The sequence below is a fragment of the Herpailurus yagouaroundi genome, unplaced genomic scaffold (genome assembly GCF_014898765.1).
Source record: "Herpailurus yagouaroundi ecotype Mexico unplaced genomic scaffold, PumYag 100, whole genome shotgun sequence".
Lineage (NCBI taxonomy): Eukaryota > Metazoa > Chordata > Mammalia > Carnivora > Felidae > Herpailurus > Herpailurus yagouaroundi.
In genome coordinates this window covers 15,500,027-15,525,602 of record NW_024412391.1, presented here as the reverse complement: position 1 = coordinate 15,525,602, position 25,576 = coordinate 15,500,027, and the positions used below count along the sequence as shown (strand labels likewise).

The window sequence follows — 25,576 nt, the reverse complement described above, 5'->3', positions numbered from 1 at the left end:
ATATATATATATATATATATATTTCCATAATGTTTTCCAGTTTAGAAATCAATGTCATACTGAGTCTCATGTCATATAAAATAACCAGAGTTTATGTTTAGCTGGCACATATTAATTTGGCCATTCCAAATGTTGTTTATGGCCAACTGTACATGCTGCTTAATTGGGCACCTATTTTGATTGACCAATCCCAGTGCTATGCCAGTTATTATATGTCAGATCAAGATCTATTTTTACTGGTTATGCCTCTTCTTCTGAGCATACTAAATATTTCCCTGATCCAAGATTTATTCTTTTAATTTTCTAGCCTTTGAGGTTTTTAAAAATGTGTCATTTTTTAATTTCATTCGTTCATTAGTAAACTTACCCCATAAGATTCCTTCTCTTGCATAGGTGAAATAATTTTTATTTATTTGTTTCTTCCTACAAAGTAGAGTAAAATTCCCCCTCCCCCACTCCTAAACATATCTCATTAAAGTCACTTTTTGACAAAGACTTAACTGGGAATTTTCAGACTTGAAGAAAATTTTGCTCCTTTATGTTGCAAAAATCAGAGACATTGTGGTCTCCATTATCTGTGTTAAATTCAGGGAACATTGATTACCCAAATGGCAGATTATCCCCGTTATTTCTATTTAAAATTTTAATGGTAGCTCTCTCCTCCTACTTACATTTGACTAATGTTAATACAAAATTAGATGCCATTTCCTGACTTACTCACCAACTTACATTGAGAAAATGCAGGTCGAATAGGTGAAAGAAGAAAGCCAATATTTCCTTGGTAACCTACATAATCACAATTGAAGGTAATTGCTTAATCAAAGTACAGATTTTCCATGCAATAATAGTTCTGTTTATCTTGTAAACACTAGAACATTAGACCACCTGATCATTTTTTCTGGGAAAAAAAAGTGTAAATAAATTTAGTAAATTAAATCACATTTTTCTACAGACATATTCTAATTTACTTAAAAAAAATTTTAATGTTTATTTTTGAGAGAGAGAGAGAGAGAGACAAAGAGTGCAGGGGAGGGGCAGAGAGAGAGGCAGACACAGAATTCGAAGCAAGCTCCAGGCTCCGAGAGCTGTCAGCACAGAGCCCAGCGTGGGGCTCGAACCCACGAACCATGTGACCCGAGCTGAAGTCAGATGCTTAACCAACTGAGCCATCCAGTTGCCCTGGACATATTCTAATTTAAAGATACAGTTTCATTTTACTTAATTCTTAACTGAGAGTGGCACTTAACCATTCTGTTATTGTTGACGTTTCATGCATATCAAGCAATAGTTGGGACGCCCATGCCTCTGCTACTTATTTTTACTTTTATTGTACAGAAACAGCAGAACCCACATTCTATGTAAAGAACTTGAGGCCACACTCCAAAATACTTCTTCCTCCTTCCCTAAATTCATTAAGTGGCCACCTCAGTTTTTGGATGTTTGAAATATCACACTTCATTAACATTCACTAATTAGGCACATTAGAGAAAGGACCAATTTGAATTAGTGAAAATTTTGAATGCTATAATGTTATCAAAAATTCATAGTTGTATCCCTTTGTGGTTCAATATGCCACTCAAGCAGTCTATAGTGAAGTATTTCCAAGAAGGCTACTGCCAGGACTGCTTTAACGATAAGATTCTTCAATATTGTGCACTGTAAGCTTTAAGCAAATGAGTGGGGCGAGGCTATCTAAATATGTTCAGTTCACATTCACTGAGCAGTTACTATATGCTTGGCATCATGCTAGAAAATTTTTGTCCTCTTGAGTTAGCAATTCACTCTGAATTATCACTCATTTTGCCTATGACACTTTATCTCATGCTTTATTCAGTACCTGTCTAAATTTACTCATTTATTCAAAAGATTTCTAACAGCTGTAATGGGTTAGGCACAGGCACAAATTCAAAATGACTGGGGTCTTGGGGTGAAGGTCATTTGCCATGTAGATCAACACCAATCAGTCAACCAACAAGCCCTTTGTTCTAGGTACTATAGCTAGTTAAGGGTTTCTCAATTTTGGCACTGATGACATTTCGGATGAGGTAGTTCTTTGTTGTGAGGGCTGCCTTGTGCATTGGCAAAAGGTATCTTTTGCTTCCTTTCATGAGAGGACAGTAATACCCCCACTTCTAGTTTGGATAATCAAAAATGTCTCCATGGGGTGCCTAGCTGGCTCAGTCGGTAAGGCATACAACTCTTTGATCTTGGGGTCTTGAGTTCGAGCCCCACATTGGGTGCGGAGCCTATTTTAAAAAATAAGTAAAATATGTTTTTAAGAAAATGTCTCCAGATACTGCCAAATCTCCCTGAGGTGGGGTGCGGGAAACAAAATTGCCCCTGGCTGAGAACCACTGAGAGTATGTAAGTAAAGAAGAGAGTAAGTAAAGAAGTCATACCTTCTTTACTAGATTTTAAAGACCTTGAAGGCAGAGATCCAATCTGATTCACCACTCTACTACTCCCTCCCCACCAAGTAAATCTAGTTTCTGGCATGGGAATGCTTCTTGATGAATGTTCTGGAAAGAACACAGTATCTCTGGAGTAAGTACCTATACTATTGTCAGCCCTGCACAGAGCACTTTGTAAATCCAGAAGATGAATAAGGTAATCAGAGTCAATTCTAACAAATTTTTACAATTTGAATAATCACTTCCTATTCAGAGTATATACCCGCTTGGCCAAAGGCTTACATTTGTATAGGGCTTTAATGTGTATGAAGCATATTTCACATAATAGCATTTGATCCAGATACAAGGATAATCACTTTGGCCACCTCTGTTTATAATTTAAGCTCCCAAATCCCAGAGCCATATTTTTGGGCAGGAGTGGGAGGTATTTTGATTTCAGTGGCATTGCCTTTGGTTATTAAGAGAAACTCTTAAGATTGGTTTAATAATGCTAAATTTAAAGTTCAGGATTCTCTTTTGCCATATTAGAAGTAGAATATCCAAAAGGCACTCCAGTGATCTAACTGATTCTGGTTTACTCGGATTCCTGGAAATTGCCAGAGGGCTTTAAGGGAGGAGGGAAATAAAGAGTGAGGAAATTTTCCCTGTGGGCAATTGGGGAAAACAAAAATATTTTTGTGCTGTGGAGACTTCTCAGGAAAGGAGGGTTGGCCAGCAGAGGCATCTGCGCAAGGGGAATTTCCACATTTGGGAAAACATGGTCATAATTAATGACTTAGGAAAGCCAAGAAAATGGACCATGTTGGAAAAATATGATTTTCAATGGCCAAATTATTGTCAACTGATTGGGCCAGAAAATTGGATTGTTTTAGAAAGAGATTTTTATTTGTGAATATTTGCCTACAGGTCCTTCCTTCTGTGGATCTATTAAGTAACCTGCCCTCGCCTGAGGAATCAGCTCTTCATAGCCAGACCCACTCTCTCTGTCCCTCCCTCTCCTAAGGGAGTGTTTGTGTTAGACTTCTGGCCCAGACATCAGGCCTTTTGCTTTGAACATGATGCTCTGGACTAGCCAGTGGGGCTATTAGCATCCATTAGAATAGCGATGATTATCCAGGATTCTTGAACAAGAGCGGAAGGATGAGACTGCACGACCCTAATGCGGCCATCATTTACTGAGGACTCCGTGTCCTAGGTAGGTCCTGTGCTGAGAACATTGAAAAACTATCCTTACTTAGACATGGGGAAACTGAGGCTCAGGGAATTTAAGTAATTTGCCTATGGTCAAATAGCTTTTAACTACCAAGCTATACTTCCCATCCTGTATATAAAGTCTACTCGCTAAAATGGAACGTTCTCACCTTGTATACAACCTCTCACTTACTTTTCATTTCCTTCCTCCTATCTTCCCCAGATCACTTTGTTTAGACTACATCTGGTCTTGGGGTTGTGCTCATGAGAGAACTCCACGGTTATCCACCATTCTGAAGAGGAGAAACCTGGGTTAGCAGGCTCAGCACCATTCATATCTCTGTTTACCCAGGGAATGATTATGTGGTCAGAATGTTCTTGCCCCACTTTTTTGTTTTCTCTTATCTCCATGATCAATTTTATTAAAACAGGGATGATCATCTTATTCTTCTTCTCTCATAATTTTTCAATTTCAGAATACAGTTTAATGAATTTCAACATATTTGCCAAAATAAAGGCCAAGTTTTTCAGAGAAGGAAATATAGCTAAGGAAAAAAAAAATCTTTCTATTTGACAGGTGGGATATCCAGTAAAATACCTATAAATTGAGGACATTGTTTTGTGAAATGAAAAAACTGCAGGTTAAATCATATCCTGCAACAATTCCGTGTTTTAAGCTCCTATGACATAAAGTTAGTCTTGTCCTGCAATTGCAATGAATATGAGAAAGCAAACCTAACTAGGATTAAGTCTAACTGTCCCGGATTGAACCTCAGTGGGTGTTATAATTAATTTAAAAATCATATCATCTTGAAAATAATTTAATATATTTCTTTTCTGATTGAACTTAAACCATATTAATTAAATCTTATTAATATTTGCCTTCTGAGTGATCCTAGGACTTAGCCAGAAATTATTACCTTTATTTAGAGATGTGAAAACCAACGGGATGTATTAGTTTTCTACTGCTGTGCAGCAAATTACCACAAACTTAGGGGGTTAAGACTACATCTCGTTTGTTAGCTCACAGACTGTTAGCTCACAGTCTGGGTGGGTTTGGTGGGTTCTCTGCTTAGGCTCCCACAAGGCAGAAATCAAGGTATTAGGCTAGACTCTTATCTGAAGGCTCTCGGGAAGAATCTGCTTCCAAGCTCATTCAGATTGCTGGCAGAACCCAGTTCCTTGTGACTGGAGCACTGAGGTGCCCGTTTTCCTTCTGGCTGTCAGCCGAGACCATTCTCTGTTCCTAGAGGCCACACACATTCTTCCTCCCGTGCTCTTCTCTATCTTCAAAGCCGGCACTCACCCTCAAATCTTTTTTTTTATTTTATTATTTTTTAAATTTACATCCAAGTTAGTTAGCACATAGTGCAACAATGATTTCGGGAGTGGATTCCTTAGTGCCCCTTACCCATTTAGCCCATCCCCCCTCCCACAACCCCTCCAGTAACCCTCCGTTTGTTCTCTATATTTATGAGTCTCTTATGCTTTGTCCCCCTCCCTGTTTTTATATTATTTTTGTTTTCCTTCCCTTATGTTCATCTGTTTTGTCTCCTAAAGTCCTCATATGAAGGAAGTCATATGATATTTGTCTTTCTCTGACTAATTTCACTTAGCATAATACCCTCCAGTTCCATCCACGTAGTTGCAAATGGCAAGATTTCATTCTTTTTGATTGCCGAGTAATACTCCACTGTGTGTGTGTGTGTGTGTGTGTGTGTGTGTGTGTGTGTGTGTGTACACCACGTCTTCTTTATCCATTCATCCATCAATGGACATTTGGGCTCTTTCCATACTTTGGCTATTGTGGATAGTGCTGCTATAAACATTGGGGTGCATGTGTCCTTTCGACACAGCACACCTGTATCCCTTGGATAAATACCTAGTAGTGCAATTGCTGGGTCATAGGGTAGTTCTATTTTTAGTTTTTTGAGGAACCGCCATACTGTTTTCCAGAGTGGCTGCACCAGCTTGCATTCCCATCACCCTCAAATCTTTCTCACATTCAGAATCTTTTTGACTTCCCTCTTCTGGTACCAACTGAGGAAACTATTCTTTTAAAGGATTCACCTGATTGACGCAGGCCCATCTGGATAGTCCCCATATCTTAAAGTAAACTGATTTAGGACTGTAACTGCATCTGCAAAATCCCTTCAGAGCAGTACCTAGATTAGTGACTGAAGCAGTACCTAGATTAATATTTGACTGAAGTCCAGGAGATGGGATTCTTGGGGAATTATCTTTAGAATCTTGATAACCATAAGGAAATAGAATTACCCAGTTAACCTGAGATGGGGTCTGGAAATACACTCCCGACACTATTGAATCAAATAATTTAATTATTACTTTATTCCTGTTTTTTTAAATGTGTTTTTGTTTTTTAATGTTCATTTATTTTTGAGACAGAGAGAGACAGAGCATGAACGAGGGAGGGTCAGAGAGAGAGGGAGACACAGAATCTGAAGCAGGCTCCAGGCTCTGAGCCGTCAGCACAGACCCCGACGCGGGGCTCGAACTCACGGACTGCGAGATCATGACCTGAGCTGAAGTCGGACGCCCAACCAACTGAGCCACCCAGGCACCCCTTTAATGTATTTTTAAAGAAATATATGTGTATGGTTTATTTTTTAATGTATGTATTTTGGAGGTGCACATCGCCACATTTCTTACGGATGTATGATCAAAAATGTTGCCAAGGCTATTTTGGGATATGTTTTGTTTCAGGGGCCTGTGAATGTCCAAGTGTTAAGATGTAGGTGTGAAGTTAGACATGGGTGTGTTTTGGGGGGGGGGGGTTGGTGATGGCAGGTGAAGACAGGCAAGAGGCTGAGATTGTGTTAAGTACAGAGGAACAGTTTATTCTTGTTTATGATGTATTCACAGAAGACCTTTGAGGATGAGAATCATTTTGCTTGCTATTTTCTGTTGACAAGTCCAGAAGTTCAAACACCCCGGGATTCTTTGTGTGTAATTTATGAGCAGTATTGGGGAACGTTTCTAAACATAGGGGCATTTTAGAGTATGCTGGATCTCCATCACCAGAATGCTGTATCCCCAGTGTGAAGAGGTTGAACTTCTCAAAGCTTCTGGTGCACAATTTCAATGTGCTATGGCCCACCAGATGCACGGGATGTCTGGTATGCAGGCTGAGCCCGTGGGCCCAGCCGGCTGCTGATCCAGAAGCCTGGGCTTACAAAAGGTCGCCTCAGGACTGAGAAGGTGTGGAAAGGACTAAAAGGATCATGGAGGGAAATGAATGAAGGCTGCCGATCAATCTCTCCAATTTTAACATTTTACCCAAAGGACAGTCTTACGAAAAGTCTGGTTTTCCAGTGAAGAGAGTACAAACGGTTTTAGCCTTTAGGAAGAACATATACAGAAATATGAAAAACTCACAAAAAGGCAGAAAATTTTAGATGCTAAATATTTCTCTCTTCGTCCAAGAACATTTTGGTTTTCCCCGTCTTGAAATTCTGGCCAAAAAATGGAGGAAAGGAGGACATCGCCCAAATGTTTCTTTTAAATTGTCCCAGAACTTCAGAAAATGGTCAGAAAAGGTAATCACATTATTGGAGCAAAAAGAGAGAAGTCAATGGAGAAGGCATTTAGTAACTGCACTGATAGAGCATGAAGACATGCGGCTTGTTAAGCTTTGGAAAGTAGGACACAGGAGGAAAGAGGCTGTGTGGAAGAAATTAGTATTGCTTATTAATTGTGATGTCTTTAAAGCATAACACATTTTACATCCTTCAACTAACAAAGTTATTTTTCTCTGTGAAGGACAACTCTAAGGATGCTGATAATAGTTTACAGATGTTCTTTTATTGCTAAAGTTTCCGCTTAAAAAAAATCTTTCCCCTCATGTATTCATTCACTCGGAAATATTTGAGGAGAACCTGCCATGTGCCTTGATCTAGGTGCTAGGAATACAGCTGTGAACAGAACACACAAGGTCTCTCCTGTCATGGAGCTGATATTCTAGTGTGAAGGAGGTGGGAAATAAATAGTTACATTTCATGCATGACACATAAAGAGGTAAATAAGATAATGTTAGACAGTGGTAGGTGCAAACATAAAGAAATAAAATAGGGTGAAGTGATGGATGGCCAACCAGTTTGCTGTTTTAGATTGGTGGCCAGAGAAGACCTCTCTGAAGAGATGACATTTGAACAGTGATCTAAATGACAAGGAGGGGCTGGTCGTGAAAAGATCAGAAATGCATAGCACTCTAGATGGAGAAAACAGGTGGTTCCAAGGTTCCCAAGAAGGTAACAAGTTAGCGTCGGAGGAAGAGAAAGAAACCCTGCATGGTTGGAAGTCAGGGGCAAACAGAAAAGTGGAACAAGATAAAGTTGGACCAGTGAGCAGAACCTAGATCTTCTAGGCATGGAAGGTCAGCGTAATAAATTTGGATTTTAGAGGAGATGGGAAGCCGATGGGAGGTTCTAAACAAGGAAGTGATTGTTTCTGTTTCTTTAGGGGGCAGTTGCAGTAACTCAGGTGAACAATGGTAGCTTGAACTAGGATACCAGTGACTAAGGGCGAATAGAGTGGATTAGGGGTACACAGGGGAAGTAGAGTCAACAGAACTATGTGGTATTTTTTTATGGGGGACATAAGAGAAACAAAGGAATCCAAGCTCTCTCCTCTGTTACTGGCTCAGGCACTGGGCAGATGGTGATGCTATTCAGTGAGACAGGTAGGCTGGGAATAAGAAGTGTGGCAGTCTGTGTCACTTCCCTCTCCAACAGCTGTTCTCTTCCTCCTTGCTAACAGAGCCCTGACTTTGTTGAGGGTGACAATATGTCCAGCTCCAAGTGATGAATCATGATCAGTACAATTCAATTATAATAATCCCATTCTCTTTTGCTAGATACTCAATTTCCCCATCTCCTCTGCAGCCAGGAATGATTCATTTCTGGCTAACGAGACCTAAGAGAAAGCCTTCTGGGGACAGATTTGGCTATCTTGAGCACCATCACGATGCCTGGAGTCACAGCAGCCATCTTGTGACTACAAAATAAAAGACAGGATAATTAAAGGCCAGCATGTTAAGGATAGTGACAGGAAAAAAGAGAAACTACCTAGGTCCTTGATGGTGTAGTTGAGCAGCTGAATTAATACCAGAAATAATCTATTTCCAGACATCTCTTTATGAAAAAAGTAAAACTCTATTTAAGCCTCTTGGGGTTGTTTGATTCAAGAAGATTAAGAGAAAGCATCAAGACTTCTCTTTTGGCCATACTCAGTTTGAGATGCCTATTAGATATCCATGTGGAAGTGACTGTCTAGATTATTCCCTTCAACATTGGAAAAAAAATATTTCTAGGTATTTTTATCTTTTCATATTGCTATAAACCAAGAAAATGTGAAAAAATGATTACAAAAGTGAACAAAGTTGCAATGACCACGAGGGAGTTCAAATCAGAGGCTGACATCAGTACATGAAACTGACTTCCCTAGTACTGGCAGGTTAGCAAGGTTGAAGTTATTAAGACTGGAAAGTTGGGGCGATGAAGAAAGCTCAGTCTGAGGACAAGTTGGGTCTCTGTATTTCCCAGTACTTTCCATCACCTTGGTGGGGAAACACTGTTCTAGACTAGAGTAGTATTTCTATTAAGATACCTTCTCACCTACATATCACAGTGTTCATGCATTGCTTTATTTCTTCTTTTGACGTATCACAAATAACCTGATGAAAATTCCCTCGCTAACTTACCCGGGGAACCTAAAGTAGGCCAAATTGAGCTTTTAGCACGGTTTCTGGTTGCTGATAAAAATCAGTATCTACAAACCCAATTGCACCTATTTCCATTAGAGCTATCACCCAAAACTAGATCACCAGCTTTGTAGACTGAAAGCTTGCCAGCCCACATATATTTTTTCTCTTAAACACTTTATTGTATGCTGGATGGTTTAGACTCCATCTATAGAAAAGAACAGTATTTTTTTTTTTTGCCAGCAGCCTATCAGAAATAGCTATTGATTTTGTGTGTGTGGACAAGTAACTGAGTCTGCAAAATTGACTTCTCAAGATAAGTGTCTTGTATTCTGCCCATACCGTGAGTCTCTGTCCTCCTGAGGTTAATTGGCTCATCATATTCCATTTCCATGTTCTCTAGTTCATCACTATGCTTGGGATTTTTGCCCCTACACCTTTCACTTTGTTTTCCCATAATTTATTACAACCCACATTTTTTTAAACAGTTTTGGATCTGCATTAATTTTTAAGTCCCCGGAGGAACATTATGTTCCCAAACATTATGTTCTGCACTCTCATGCTCATACCACTTCGGGTAGTGCCAGACACCTCCTGGGATCTCAAGAAATGTTGTTTCTTTTTAAAAGATAGGCGATTACTATGGGCTGCCCATAAAATATCTTTCTCAGTTGAGTTACTGAGTTTGTTAGTCTCTCTTCATCGCTATAAAAGCACAGGTGAATGGTGACCGGTCTTACAGGAGTGTTGGGAAAAAAATGATGAGAAGCATTAGGAATGGGAAGGACTTTCTTTCAAAATATGAAATGTTAGGGAGATGATAGTGTCATTCTTACCAAGCAGGCTTCAGCTCAAGTGGAGCTCACTCCACGGATAGATGCTGTTCATCAATATTGAAAAGAATGGCTGTCCAGCAGGATCCCCTTCTGCTGGTGGGATCTACTGCAGACAGAACTTCTTTTCAAAGATTCCAAAGATCTGCTATACCCACAAATTCCGTCTTCTCTCAGCTTCTCAGCTGTATCTAGAACACTTCAATGCTTTTCTACATTGCAGATTTGAACCTCCCTCTGGATTCTTCTAAAGTTGTTTGAAGCAGAGGAATAGGACCATGGACAGAGGAGTAGCCTTCCAATCCCTGATGCAGCAGGAAAGTGAACTCTTCCTGCCAAGAATCCCGGAGAGGGGTCTTTAAATGAATAAACTCTTCTTTATTCAAGGGTCACTTTCTCCTTCTCTAATTTCCCTTTGGAGTGGCACAGTTTCTTCTGGAAACATTGGCTCCCTCTACCAACTCTATGCTCCTGAAAGACAAACGGAATAGTCATTTCTTGCAGATGCAGCTCTTAAAATACTTTAAAATACTTTAAAATACTTTCATCATAAAATATTTCAAACAGACAGAAAAATATAGAAAATAGTTTACCAAACATCTGTGCATAAAACACTCAACAGATCTTAATGTCTGCTTATTTGCTTTAGGGGTTTTGTTTGTTTGTTTGCTATAAAAAGTCTTACAAGTAGTTTAAACCCATTATCCACTCCCGATCTCATTCATTTCTCTATTTTCCCTCCTTTCCTCTTTTCTGAAAAGTAATCACTACCTGGAAGTTCCTATAAATCATTCCCATGCATGTTTTTTATACTTTTATATTATATGTATATATTCATAAACAATATATAGTATGCTTTGTATTTGTAAATTGTAAAGGAATACTATATCACCCTGTACATAATATTCTGCAATGCATTTTTAGTCATTGTTACTTAAAAGAAATTTTTTTTAATGTTTATTTATTTTTAAGAGAGAGAGACAGAGCAAGAGCTGGGGAGGGGCAGAGGGAGATACAGAATCTGAAGCAAGCTCCAGGTTCTGAGCTGTTAGCATAGAGCCAGACGCGGGGCTCAAACTCCTAAACCGTGAGATCATGACCTGAGCTGGAGTTGGATACCCAACTGACCGAGCTACCCAGGTGTCCCTAGTCATCGTTTCTTTTTAGATTGATTCACATTGTAACCTGAAGAACTAATTCATTAAATAGACCTGTTGTATATTATTCCCTTGTTTGAAATACACAAATTACTTATCCACTTCCTGCATTATCGATGTGTGAATTGTTTTCAGTGTGTTGTTATTTGCCATAATAAACAATACTGCAATTAACATTTAAATACCTATCTCCTGGTGCACACCATGTGACAGTTTTTCTAGGCCACAGGTTCTCAACCTTGGTGTTATTGACATTTTGGACTGAATAACCCTTTGCTGTGGGGTAGGATATTTAGCAGCACTGCTCACCTCTACTCCAAAGGTACCAGTAGCACCCCACCCCCACGCAGGTGTGACAACCGAAAATGTCTGCAAATATTGCCAAATATTTCCCAGGAGGCAAAATCACCCTGTGGTTTTGAGAACCACTAATCTAGAGAACAGAGAAACTGCTGGGTCTTAGGATTTATATAAATACATATCACCACTTTGCTTTCTAAGTGTCCTGTTTCTCCACATCTTACTAATTTTTGGTATTTTCAAATGTTAAAATGTTTGCCTATTTATAGTTATGAAATGGTAACTTTTTATTATTTAATATTGTTTTCCCTTCATTTCTAGTGAGACTGAACATCTTGTATATCTATTGGCCATTAGGATTTCTTTTCTGTGAATTGCTTATTTATATTCTTTGTCAATTTTTCTTTCTAGTTGTTTCTTTTTCTTATTGCTTTGCAGTTCTTTATAATTTTTGAACATGAATATCTCGGTTGTTGTATGTCTGAAAAAATATCTTCTCTCTTTGTTGATGATATATTTTTATTTTGAGGTAGTAAAATTATTCACCTTTTCCTTGATGATTTTATTCTTTTGTGCTTTATTTAATAAGTTCTTCCTATCACAAGGGTATAAATATAATCTCTTATATTTTTCCTAGAGGTATAAAATTTGACTATTCAAATTTAGGTCTTTAAACCAACTTAAAATCTTGTAATGTGAAATAGAAAAAATATGTATAAAGATTCCAACACATATTTATTAACTAACTCGTTTTTTAATCCAGGTTTGTTATGCTGCCTCTGGTTTTAAATTTTAGTTATTTGGGGGCAGCAACTGGGTGGCTCAATCAGTTAAATGTCCAACTCTTGATTTTTGGCTCATGTCACGATCTCACAGTTCGTGGGTTCGAGTCCCTGCTTGGGCTCCACACTGACAGTGCAGAGCCTGCTTGGGATTCTCTCTCTCTCACTCTCTCTCCCTCTCTCTTTCTCTGCCCTTCCCCCACTCAAACATTCTCTCTCAAAATAAATAAATAAACTTAAAAAAGAAAGAAACCTGTGTGGAATTGTGTTAGAGTAGAGATAGGATAGGTAAGTTTTCTTCTCACTTAAAAACGTACAAAAGAAGACGACTTGCCCTTCCTATCTTTGTACAGAGTTGGAGGAGAAAGTGATGGCTGAAACAGTGGCAGCCATCTTGCCACCCTGAGAGGACAAGCTAGAGCCTAGCACACTGAGAATGGCTAGGCAGGGAGATGAAAAGTCCTTAGGTCTCGGAGGTGTCATTGTGCTGCTGAATTAGCCAATACTGAAACCGCCTACCACTGGACATCCTGTGACGTGAAATAATAAACCTGTTATTGTTTAAGCCACTTTAAGTTGTATATTCCCTCACTTGTTGCCAAAGACATTTCCACCTACTATAATTAGTTTTGACCTTTACTGTTTTACATGAACTCAGTGACCATTGTTGCGTGTTACCTAATCAGGTTGGGATTTTAAAAATTGGGTTTGCACTGAAATCAAACATTAACTTTAGAAGAAATGTCTTCTTCATTTTAATGAATATTCCAATTCATGAGTATGCTCTATGTCTCCATGTATTAAATCTCAGTTAATTTGTTCCATAAAAAATTACTATACATGGGGTGCCTGGGTGGCTCAGTCAGTTAAATGTCGTACTTTGACTCAGGTCATGACCTCACAGTTTTTGAGTTTAAGCCCACGTCGAGCTCTATGCTGACCGCTCAGAGCCTGGAGCCTGCTTCAGATTCTGTGTCACCCTCTCTCTCTGCCCCTCCCCTGCTTGTGCTCTGTCCCTCTCTCTCAAAAATAAATAAACATTAAAAAAAAATTTTTTTTAATTTTTATACATAATGTCAACATTGTATTTATAGATAAAAATCCACGTCTGTATTACATTTATTCCTAGGTACTTCCTCGCTTATTGCTATTAAAACTATTAAAACTGGTTTCTTAAATATCGTAGGTGATAAATACTGAGATATAGGATTGCAATTGAATTTTATTTCTTCATCTTATACCCTGCAGCTTTGCTGAGTTGTCTTTGTACTTCTAATATTTTTTCAGTATGGTCTGTTTGGTTCTCCTTATAGACAATCATATTACCCAGTTAAAGAGAGCTTGTCTTTTCTTTTCCCATACTGTGGTAATAGAGATGCCAGTCATGAGGGCTCTGTGCCCTTCCTTGTCTTCCTGCCAGACCATTCCCTCACATAAAGCCCATCTTCAGGCAGTGGCGAGGTTTTTTTTTTTAGCCTCTTTAATAAGCGACTTTGTGTTGTGGGGGGCGGTTCTCAGTCTAGCCCCTGTTTTGGGGTGGGTTTTTTTTTTTTTTTGGTTGTTGTTATTGTTTTAAAGTTTATTTATTTATTTATTTTTGAGAGAGAGAAAGAATGCAAGTGCATGAGTTCACATGAGCAGGGGAGGGGCAGAGAGAGAGGAAGACAGAGAGAATCCTGAGCAGGCTTTGCACTGTCAGCACAGAGTCTGACACAGGGCTTGATCCCATGAATCCTGAGATCATGACCTGAGCAGAAATCAAAAGCAGGTTACTCAACTGACTGAGCCACCCAGATGCCCCTAGCCCCTGTTTTGAAACTACCATTAGATGGGGCGCCTGGGTGGTTCAGTCCATCGGGCATCCGACTTTGGCTCAGGTCATGATCTCGCATCTTGTGAGTTCGGGCCCTGTGCTGGGCTCTGTGCTGACCGCTCGGAGCCTGGAGCCTGCTTCGGGTTCTGTGTCTCTCTCTCTCTCTGTCCCTTCCCAGCCAACACTCTGTGTCTCTCTTTCTCTCTCTCTCTCAAAACTAAATAAACATTAAAAATTTTTAAAAAGAGGGGCGCCTGGGTGGCGCAGTCGGTTAAGCGTCCGACTTCAGCCAGGTCACGATCTCGCGGTCCGTGAGTTCGAGCCCCGCGTCGGGCTCTGGGCTGATGGCTCGGAGCCTGGAGCCTGTTTCCGATTCTGTGTCTCCCTCTCTCTCTGCCCCTCCCCCGTTCATGCTCTGTCTCTCTCTGTCGCAAAAATAAATAGACGTTGAAAAAAAAATTTTTTTTAAAAAGAAAGAAAGAAAGAAACTACCATCGGTAGTTTCCAACAGAAAACCTGGTTCTGGCTGGTTGCGGTTCTGGCTCCCACACACTTTCCTCACTTTTAGTCTCCCTAACCCTGTAGAGATCCCATTCCAGCCTCCTCTGCCTCAGACCTGGAGCCCAACAGGCCCATGTCTTCAGTCTCATTTATTGCTCTGCATTCCTAGTTCCTAGAAGATTTTACCTTTTGGGCCAACTGTTACTTTTAATCTTTCTCTTTTATATTGTACTTTATGGGTTTACTTATTTATTTTTCAATATTTTTTTAATGTTTATTTATTTTGGAGAGAGAGAGAGAGAGAGACAGAGCATGAACAGGGGAGGGACAGAGAGAGAGGGAGGCACAGAATCTGAAGCGGGCTCCAGGCTCTGAGCTGGCAGCACAGAGCCCAAAGCAGGGCTTGAACTCATGGACCCTGAGATCATGACCTGAGCTGAAGTCAGACACTCAACCGACTGAGCCACCCAGGCGCCCTTCTCTTTTATATTTTAAAGACCATTCTTTGTGTTTAGAGCTGAGAAAGTCCCTCCAAGGTTAATGTACAATAATGCTTCCTTGACCAGAAATCATGATTCCAAATGTCTATTTTGTAAAGAATTACAGAACTAGCTTCTACCCCTGCTGATACCACACGTAGCAATTATTATCAAATATAATACTACCCAGAATTTTCAGTGTCCTTCACCCCTTCATGGTTTGTGAATGCTATAGTGTCTGTGTTCCTCAACTGAGTATGGGAAATGGGGATTAAATACTATTTTCTACACCTGAGAAAACTGAGGTTTCTTGCTTAATTGTGGCCAAGAAGAACCAGACAGAATTGCAAGACTGTGAGTTTCTCCAAAGGGAGGGCTGTGCCTTGTTCATCTTGTACCTCAGACAAAATGACGCTCAATGAAAGTGTTTGAGCTGAGCAAACTCAACCCTAGGCCCATGCCTAGCTTTATTCCACGGGATGTCTCATGATTTGAGGAGACTCCTTAATATCTAGGCAATGCTGACTAAAAAAGGGAGGAAAGGAAGGACAAGAATAAGAGCAACAATAGCTGATTTTAAGCAAAGTGAATGAAAAGGAATTGTCAATGGCATTTCATCTAGAAAGTGAATTTTGATTGAGATTTAGATTTTTATACTAACCTCCTTGTATAAACTAGCTTAGTATGTAAATATAATCAAAATAGCATTCATTAAAATTGCAAAACTTATTTATTAAAATATGTAAAACAGCCAGCTGCAGCAGTAGTGATTAAGAAGTATAAAAATAAATTATTTTGCCAACAAGTATTTATTGCGTTCCTACTATGTGCCAGCATCGTATAGGGAGTTGGAATACAAAGATAAATGACACAGTCCTCGTACAGCTAACCATATAGTTAGGCCAAGTGATGGGCAAATAAATAATCCAAACATGATGGGATAAGCTCCCTAAAAGAGTGTTAGTTCAGGGGCACCTGGGTGGCTCAGTCAGCCAAGCGTCCCACTTCGGCTCAGGTCATGATCTCACGGTTCGTGGTTCGAGCCCCACATTGGGCTCAGTGCTGACACCTCAGAGCCTGGAGCCTGCTTCGGTTTGTGTCTCCCTCTCTCTCTGCCCCTCTCCTGCTCATGCTCTGTCTGTCTCTCTCCCAAAAATGAATAAAGATTAAAAAAAATATATTTTTAAAGAGCATTAGTTCAAAGAGATATTTGTACACCTGTGTTCACAGTGGCATTATCCACAGTAGCCCGGAAGTAGAAGCAACCCAAACGTCCATCAACAGATGATGAGTGAATAAACAAAATGTGTCATGTGCATACAGTGGATTATTAGGGTTTAAAAAGCAACAAAATTCTGATACATGCTATAACATGGAGCTTTGAGGATATACTGAGTGAAATAAGCCAGTTACAAAAACAGAAATACTATATGATTCCACTTACATGAGGTACCTAGAATAGTCAAATTAATAAAAACAGAAAGTAAAATGGTGGTGACTCAGACCTTGGGGTGAGGGGTAGTTGGCGGGGGGGGATTGCAGGGAGGGAGTTCTTTAATGAGCATTGAGTTCAGTTTTTCAAGATGGAAACATTCTAGAGATTGGATGCACAACAGTGTAAATATGATTAACACTATTGAACTTTGCACTTAACAATGGTTAAGGTAGTTGGGGCACCTGGGTAGCTCAGTCGGTTGAGTGTCCAACTTCCGCTCAGGTCATGATCTCATGGTCTGTGAGTTTCAGTCCTGCATCAGACTCTCCGCTGTTAGCGAGGACCCTGCTTTGGATCCTCTGTCTCCCCCACTCCCCCACCTCCCGTACCTCCTCTGCTCTGCTCGTGCCCTCTCTCTCAAAAATAAATACACACTTAAAAAATTGTTAAGGTGGTAAATTTTATGTTACGTGCAATTTACTACATTTTTGTTTAAAGTCTAAAAAAGTATTAGCTTCATGAGGGTAGGGGCCTGTTTTGTATGCTCTTAAATTTCTAGCATCTAACAGAACGCCTGATGCATAGTAGGCTCTTAAATATTTGACCTTCCTCTGGCTTCTCCTCCCCATCCAACATCCTACGCAACACGGCAAAGGCCAGGTCCTCTGTGAGCCAATTCAGCAAACAAAGGCACTTCTCTCCTTAGGGCCCCGAAGGGGAAGAATTTCAAATATTTGTGATTTGATATTTGTCCTGGTCACACCAACCATTCTTTACTTCTCAATTATGCTTATCTGAGCTCTTTGGCATTTAAATTTCCTAAAGATAGATACTGTTTCTACATCCCAAAACAGAATTGTGATGGACTTTGTTAAGAAAAAAAAAAAAAAAACGTGGAAAGATGTCTGTGAAATGAAATCATTATTAGGCCAATGTACAAACCGGCTCTGGAGCCTCGCTTGCAGGGCACGGGAGGAAGGATGAGGTAATTAGCATATATTTGTAGAGTTCTGCTGCTTGTCCCCCCCCCCCCCCCCCACCCCTTTCACTGGCTCCATCTGATTCCAGTTGCTTAGTTTATTCTTTTGTGTTTGGCTTTTTTTTCACTTGGTCAAAAATAGAGACCCAAAAAAAAAAAAAAAAGTTTCCTTGAACTTATTGCAGCTTTTCTTTTTTCCTCATGTATTTGGTTTCCCATTTGCCATGATCCTTCTTCCTGCCACCTGCTTCTTTCTCTGCTTTTCCTACCTTTCCCAATGAGGGCTTTCCCCTGCGTTCTGTAACCCTGGCTTTGTGCCTGGTACCCATGAAGGACAGGTGAGTGTGGTATTTAGTTACAGCACAAACATGGAGCCTGCCCGAGGGCCTGAGGGATTTGCATCAAGGAATTTCCCGTTTCTGGCCCGGGCACCGGACAGCGCTCCCTGTTGTTGGTGCTGACTTTACCTCGGCCCCGGGGAATGCATGTTGCGAGGCTTCAAGCGTAGAACAGAAGTGCCATGGCTAACGCTGGAAAAGAAGCCCGGAGGAGAAAGTCTTCAGGGTATCTTTCTTCTGTCTCCTCAAGCTAGTAGGGTGGAAAAAAGTGCAGACCAGAGTCACCCCAGACCTTCTTGGAGACAGGGTCAATCATAGAACCAAGCGAGGTTTCCAGGCCTGGAGGGTTGATCATGTTACTTTTAAAATGCAATCGTTACTAGGCGCTTGAGTGGCTCAGTTGGTTAAGTGTCCGACTTCAGCTCAGGTCATGATCTCGCGGTCTGTGAGTTCAAGCCCCGCGTTGGGCTCTGTGCTGACAGCTCAGAACCTGCAGCCTGCTTCAGATTCTGTGTCTCCCTCTCTCTCTGCCTCACACTGTTTCTCTCTCTCTCTCAAAAATAAAACAAACATTTAAAAAAAACCCTGAAAATGCAATGTTTAAATAACTGTTGCTGTGATAGACACTATTTGAAGTGCTTTTCAATATTAACTCATTTAATCCTTTCAATATTAACTCATTTAAGCCCCACAACAACCCTGTGAACTGGGAACTGCTATTGCCTGAATTTTATGGATGAGGAAACTGAGGCTCGGAGAGGTTAAGCGATTTGCTCAAGGTCCCAAAGCTAATAAGTGGTAGCGTCAGGATCTGAATCCAGACAGCCTGGTTCCTGAATCCATGCTTTTAGCCACCATATAGGTAACATACCCTCGCTTTTTGAAAGCATACATTACACCACTTCCCTTTTACAGAAGACCTACATTAGTACTTGTTGCTAACCAAAAGAAATCCGAAGAGGATTTTTGCTTTTACGCAGAAAAGCCCAGCAGGTTCAGCGTTTGTTTTGCGCGGAGCTCGACCAGAGGCAGTGCACGCCCTGAGCAGCGTGAGTGGCCCCGCCAAGCTCCTTCCCCACGAACTACACCCAGCATCTCCGCATCGAGCCACCAGAGCTGTGAACTGGGTCTGGGAGCATCTGTGTTTTATCTCAATTTATTTTGTGCACCTGTTAGCAAGATGTGTCCTGAGGTATCAGGAAAAGCCTAAGAGGGGTTATTTCTTATAAATTGATGGTAATAGCTGCTTTGCTTTATGCCATTTCAGCTTATGAAAGGATTTGTAGGAATGCTCCGCTTTTGTATTGTGGGCGGCACCTGCACTATACTGCCTCTCTGGTTTATGTCCAGTCTCCCAGGATTTCCTTTGGAGATGTCATGACCGATTTTATAGAATATCTTCTCCCAGGTATAACACCCTCTGGTAGGAGCTGGGCAATGTGTGTATCCCTCTGAAATTTCTGCACAGATCTTGGGATACCTGCCAGCAATCACGTGTTCACAGGCTCCATCCTGCAGGAGACATAAGAACCAGACCTCCTCCCTTTCCTCTGGAGATCAGGGCCTAAGAAAGCAATCTGCACTCATACAAACTCTAAGAAAGAAAAATTTTAGCATATGTTTACTAAAGATAAAATGTCATGGGGCACCTAGGTGGCTCAGTCGGTTAAGTGTCCAACTCTTGATTTCGGCTCAGGTCATGATCTCACAGTCGGCGGGATCGAGCCCCATGTCGGGCTCTGTGCCGGCAGCGTGGAGCTTGCTTGCGATTCTCTCTCTGTCCCTCCCCTGCTTACATGGGTGCACGCGCTCATGCACACACTCTCTCCCAAAATAAATAAATAAATTTTAAAAATATATGTCATACTATGTCACACCTTGTATAAAGTGCTTACCTCCCAACCCCCATAAGCGATGATATTACCCTGGGATCTGTTCCCAGTTGGGGTGAGTTCTCGGGGAGCTGTCCCCACCTTCTCTACCCAGACCCTTGTGAACAGCATCATGAATTTTTTAGATGGTTGGCTGGACTTGGGAGTGACGTTCAGAGCTATAGCACAGATCTTCCGGTGAGTGTAACAAACTGGTCTGGAGAGAAGCCCATGACTTTGGCCTCTTTGCCCTGGAAGACCATGCTGTGGCTCTGAATATCTGCAGATCCTCTGACCTTCCCTATCTCCCTCTGGCTGTGCCCCAAATGGCTTTCCCTGGTAAAAGCTGGATTCGCAGAGAAGGAAGCTTCACAGGAAGTTAGCATGAGTTTGGCTTTCTGCTGTCCTCATGAACTCTGACCTATGTTGAAGGACTGGGTCTTGTTGTTGCACAGAGACTTGTCTCTGGCCTCTTCCATGACTACTACGAGCTTCCCACCCATAGATCCAGGGCCTCTGCCCATTCTCCATCTCCAAAATGTGTGTCCTGAATCTTCCTCCTATTGAGCCCTAGTTCTAATCTGACTGGACCTGGCTAGAAAATGAATCCCTATTAACAAGTTAGCTGGTAACATCTGAGGCAGGGGCTCTCCTCTACATATTGCATTTGTATCTTAATAGGAATACTCAAAACTAAAAAGTTAAAAAAAAAAGATAATCTAGGGATGGAATGTCAGACTCCTTTACACAGAGATCTGGGGGGGCTGGTGTCCCATAGGTCTCCCCACATTTGTATATGCACCTAAAACTGGCCCTCATGTCAATATCAGGTCCACGGACATCCTCAAATCCAGAATAAAAACATTTACTTTGCAGCAACAACTATCTCTCTTTGAGTGTGTTCTTAGGATTCTCCAGATCCTAGGACCCAGAACAGGACATGTGAGGGAGTTCAGTTTATTGGCAATTGGAGCACAGTCCTTTGTCAAGTGGGGTATTTCCTCTGACATCACTGGACTGCTTGTCAGCTCCAGAGTAGGTCTTTGCCAGGAAAACCTGAATTGAAGAGGAGGCTTGGCCTTGGGGAAGCGAGCCTGTGTCCTGGTGGGCTGGGGGCCTCTATCAGAGGCACTGACTCCCTGAGGGGAGGGAATCCAAGAGGGGAAAAAAAAAAAAAAAAAAAAAAAAAAAAAGGTGTAAACAGTGGAGCTAAAGCAGCTGGCTCTGCCCGGGTGGCACTTTTGAACTGGTGGAACAGTGACAGCCCCAGTCCCGCCTATACCATCAGAAGCTGTGGGTCTTCCGTGCCCACCCTGCCTGTCTTCTCCCACCCACTCCTTCCCCCTTCCCTCCCTGTTCCCATGAAGACCAACCTAGGTGACACCTGTTTCCAAAACCTTTCTACTTCTTCTTTGATCCCTTTCCTCAAAATATTCTCAACCTTCCCTCCTCCAATGCCAGACTGTTGGCATCTGTCCCCCGTCTTGTGCAGCCTGCGATCCCTGGCTAACCATGGTTTTATAACTGTCTCTGGTTAAAGTTTAAATAGATGGGTTTCAGCCCGAGAGAAAAGTGTAAACAAGCCCTGTCTGCAGTCCTTCAGAACTGCTGACTTCCAGTGCTTTCGAATTCTGTGCTACGAAATTCATTCGGCTCCGCCCTAACCAAAGAACTGAGAGCCACCACTGGGCTTTCTGAGATGTGAGAGCCACTCTGAAACCTTTGAGAGGCTTTTAGATAATCTGCACTTTCCTTTTTAACTCAATTAAGCCATCAGGATCCAATTCCTACTCTAGGATGTGTGTCTGGGGTATCAGAGAGAGAAGGGTGAAGCAATCTTCATTGGCTGGCCGCTGAAGAAAGGAAGGAAGTGAAAGGAATTGTCATTTCCTTGCGGGAGTTTTTTTGGGGGGGGGGGGGGGGAGGGAGGAGGGGATTGTATGTGTTGCCCCAGGTTTTCGAGTTGATGAGGTTGTCTTAGGAATCATGAGAATGGGATTGTTCTTGGCCCGTGTGGAAGAAAGAGGGCGGCTCGGGTTTGAGCTGATGATTCAGGCATATATCCACTTCATTTGGTGTGTTTCTTCAGAAGTAAGCAGGCCATTGTTTTGAGTCTCGGTTAAGAATATTGATTTTCTATATTTTTCAATTTTGTGTACTTTGTGTACTTGTGATCTGGTGTCAGGATGAATTCAGCAATACTTTTGGATGTTTTTGTCAAGGATTTGATTGGAACCTTGCCTTCCCCCTACTCAAAAACCTTCAATAATTCCCCATTTCAGTTTCAGGCTCCTATTCAGAGCCTTCCATGGCCTGGCTCCAACCCACCTTCACCTTCCACTATTCCAACCATGCACTGACTTTCCCTGAACTTTCCCTGAACTTTCCTGAACTTTCCACCCAGCTCCTGTAACATGTTCCCTCACTCTGCAGTGTCCCCAAAGCTGCTGTGCCTTCCCCCCACCTCCTCAGAGTCTTTTCAAAATGACACCTTCCGGTGTTCTGTGAACTTTCCCCGCTCTCCTTGCACAACCAAGCCAATCACTCCTTCCCTCAGTTCTGACTGTCCCCTACACAGCAGCCCTTATTTCATCATCTATTGTTCAGCCTATATTGGGTACCAGCTTCCTACACCAGCTACGTAGCTCCTTGAGTAGAGAACAGTCCATTGCAACCTCCCTTACTGCCCTGCCTTGTAGGTGGCTCTTTGTCAGTGTTCAAAAATATTCAATCTTTGGGGAGCCTGGGTAGCTCAGTGGGTTAAGCATCCGACTCTTGGTTTCAGCTCAGGTCATAATCTCATGGTTCGTGGGTTTGAGCCCCACATTGGGCTTGTCACTGGCAATGCAGAGCCTGCTTAGGATTCTCTCTCTCCTTCTCATTCTTCCCCTCCCCAACTCATGCTCTCTCAAAATATATATATATATATATATATATATATATATATTCAATCTTTATTTTTCAACCTCTCTGAAAACTTGATGTCGATATTGTTAAAACAGCTCTTGAGAGGACCCAAGAGGAATGAAGAAAGGACTCTGGGGCCAGACAGATTTGAGTTCGAATCTCAGCTCGGTTGAGTATTAGTACCAAGATGGCTTCCTTTCCAAGCCTCATTGTCTTCATTTGTAAGATGAAGACAGTAAGGTCTCTTTATGGGTTTTTGGGAGAATGAAAATGAGATAATGCAAGTTATGAACGTAACACAGTCTGTCTTATCCTTACCATCCCTTGATGCTAAAACATTTTAAATGTTGAAACATCTTACTCTGGGACATGAATTGCATCAGTCAATTTAATAGATACGCGCCACATTTTCCTGTTGCTAATACAATCTTCCTTGATACAACAGTTTCCTCTCACTCCCGCTTGTGAGTTTTTCAAAGGCTTACCTGGTAAGCAGGATCGGACTTACCTATTTATTGGTTACCTGAAGAAATCCCAGTGATGGGGAAGATGACCAGGCAGCTGCTCTGTTTTTTGCTGAGTTATTTTCACATGTTTGGGGGCGGCCGGGGTGGGGGGGGGGGGCCTCCCACCATCACAGTGGGCTCTTCATTTCCAATGTTAACTTCAAAGAGGAGAAAAGACACCTGTTAGGACACTATTCTCTTTCCCCCTCCACCAAAAGTCAATTGCTACTTTCACCCATGGGAGGGGAGCAGTGAATTCCATTTATCCATCCAACATTTATTGAGCATCTGTTATGTGCCAAGATGCTAAGACACTAAGATACTAAGATGAATCAGCCAAGGTGTACGCCTTTAAAAGTTTGGATCTAACGTGGGGTTGGGGGGGGGGGGAGGGGAGATAAGCACCTAAATGAAATAACAATGTTACAGGTATAGAAGGGCCAGGCAGCCTATCAGGAAAAGCTTCAGAAAGAGATTATTATGCTTGAGCTGAGTCTTGAAATATTAGTACGTGGTTGTCAACAATGCGGGCAACACGCTTCGGGTGGAGGAACCCCAAGTCTGGTTCCTTCCCCTCTGATGGCTTCAAATAGCCTGAAGTATCTGGCTCCACCGTCTTTATACAGTTCCGCGGTCTTCTCCTCAGTCCAGGTGACTTAAATCCTTCTCTGGCAGCAGCAGCAGCAGCAGCAGCAGCACGATCAGCGCTGGTTCCAGAGAAGGAACATTAGAGGCTCTGCAGCCGCTTCTGCTGCCAGGGCCGGAAAACAGCTGGAGTCCTCTGAGCTCCCTGGGGGAGGGTGGAGGAGCTGAGCACGCATGTGCGCGCATACCTGGGTCTGCGCGGGCCTGCGGAGGAGAGCGCCTGGGGGGTGCGGGCAGTGTCCGTTTGGGTAGCCAGCTACGTATTTATCAGCAGGTGTTGCCACAGGAAACAGAAGTGGATGTTCAGAAAACAAAGCGACAGCTCGGGCTCTCCTGGTCCAGCTGAAAGACTACACAGAGAAGGGGGGAGGTTGAAACGACCTCGACCAAAACAGAGTGAAACAGAGAAGGAAGTTGCATCAGAGGAGGAAGAATGCCAGTGTCACGCTGAAGAGCCACAAATGTCACAAAACAAAAATAAAATGTGTGACTCTCAGTCTATCTAGTCGAACACTATGAAAGCATTGTCTTCTTCAGAGAATTATTAAGATTACTGAAATAGTAGTGTAGCAAACGTGGAGAACGCCGGAAAACACAAACAAAAGATTGTTATGATTTTTTTAAAGTTATGTACATCGTATTTTATTTATTTGGATTAGCGATTATAACTTTGTCTTCTACCTCCATATTCAAGGTTTTTTTTTTCCCTCCAGCACTTAAAAAATACTAAAAGTGAGTTCTGAGATTGACTTATTGAAGAACACTTTAAAAGTCTCGTTATTAGCACAAATTGGGAAATTTTAATAAAGATACTCTAATAATAGTGAAGTGATTGCAGATGTCAGAGCAAGAAATATAGATCCCAAGGATGTTAAGTTTTGTTGTCTTTCTTTCTTTTCTTTCTTTCTTTCTTTCTTTCTTTCTTTCTTTCTTTCTTTCTTTTTCTTCTTTCTTTCTTTCCTTTTCTTTCTTTCTTTCCTTCTTTTCTTTTTAAGTAATCTCTACCCCCAACATGGGGCTCAAACTCAGGACCCTGAGATCAAGAGTCACTTTCTCTTATTGGGTGTTGTATGTAAGCCAATTTGACAATAAATTATATTCAGAAAAGAAAAGAAAAAAGAAAAAACAGGTTAAAAAACAAAAGAGTCACTTCCTCTCAAATGAGCTAGCCAGGCGCCCCTCAGGGATGTTAAGTTTTTTCATTTCACTTCATATAGAAATGTTAGTGTCTTTACCAAAAAGGAATAAAAGACTAGTCCCCCTTTTGATCACATTCTTGTAACTACAAAAATGAAGACTTTAGGTGAGGGGGTTTTACTAAAAGTTAGTATAACATTTGGGGCACCTGGGTGGCTCAGTGGGTTAAGCGTCCGACTTTGGCTCGGGTCATGATCTCACAGTTCATGAGTTCAAGCCCCATGTCAGGCTCCGTGCTGACAGCTCAGAGCCTGGCATCTGCTTCCAATTCTGCGTCTCCCTCTTTCTCTGCCCCTCCCCTGCTCACTCTCTCTCTCTCTCAAAAATAAATGAACATTAAAAAAAAAAAAAGTTAGTATAACACTGGGATAAGCATGGTACCGGGTCTCATATGAGTCTTTTGACTCTACTACTTTACAAATATAGTCACAGGAATTGGCTTTCCACCTCCTTCTTAGAATTAAATTGATTAACTGATTTGCCAGTTTTACAAATGGCTAAAAGCATAATGA

At 41.5% G+C, this 25,576-nt stretch overlaps 1 protein-coding gene and 1 long non-coding RNA gene across 3 annotated transcripts in view; one reads left to right on the top strand and one right to left on the bottom strand.

The window, feature by feature from the left end:
* Positions 1-25,576, top strand: part of MKLN1 (muskelin 1) — a 379,029-nt gene that overhangs the window by 72,138 nt on the left and 281,315 nt on the right. The gene's annotated exons all lie outside the window — the stretch shown is intronic.
* On the bottom strand, positions 6,440-24,826 carry LOC121028325 (uncharacterized). Of its 2 annotated transcripts, XR_005789182.1 has the most exons (4): positions 24,056-24,826; positions 23,225-23,380; positions 18,068-18,188; positions 6,440-10,625 (listed from the first exon to the last, which is right to left on the bottom strand). It is a non-coding gene; the product is annotated as an uncharacterized LOC121028325 (long non-coding RNA). The 2 variants fall into 2 exon arrangements; XR_005789181.1 differs by lacking the exon at positions 18,068-18,188.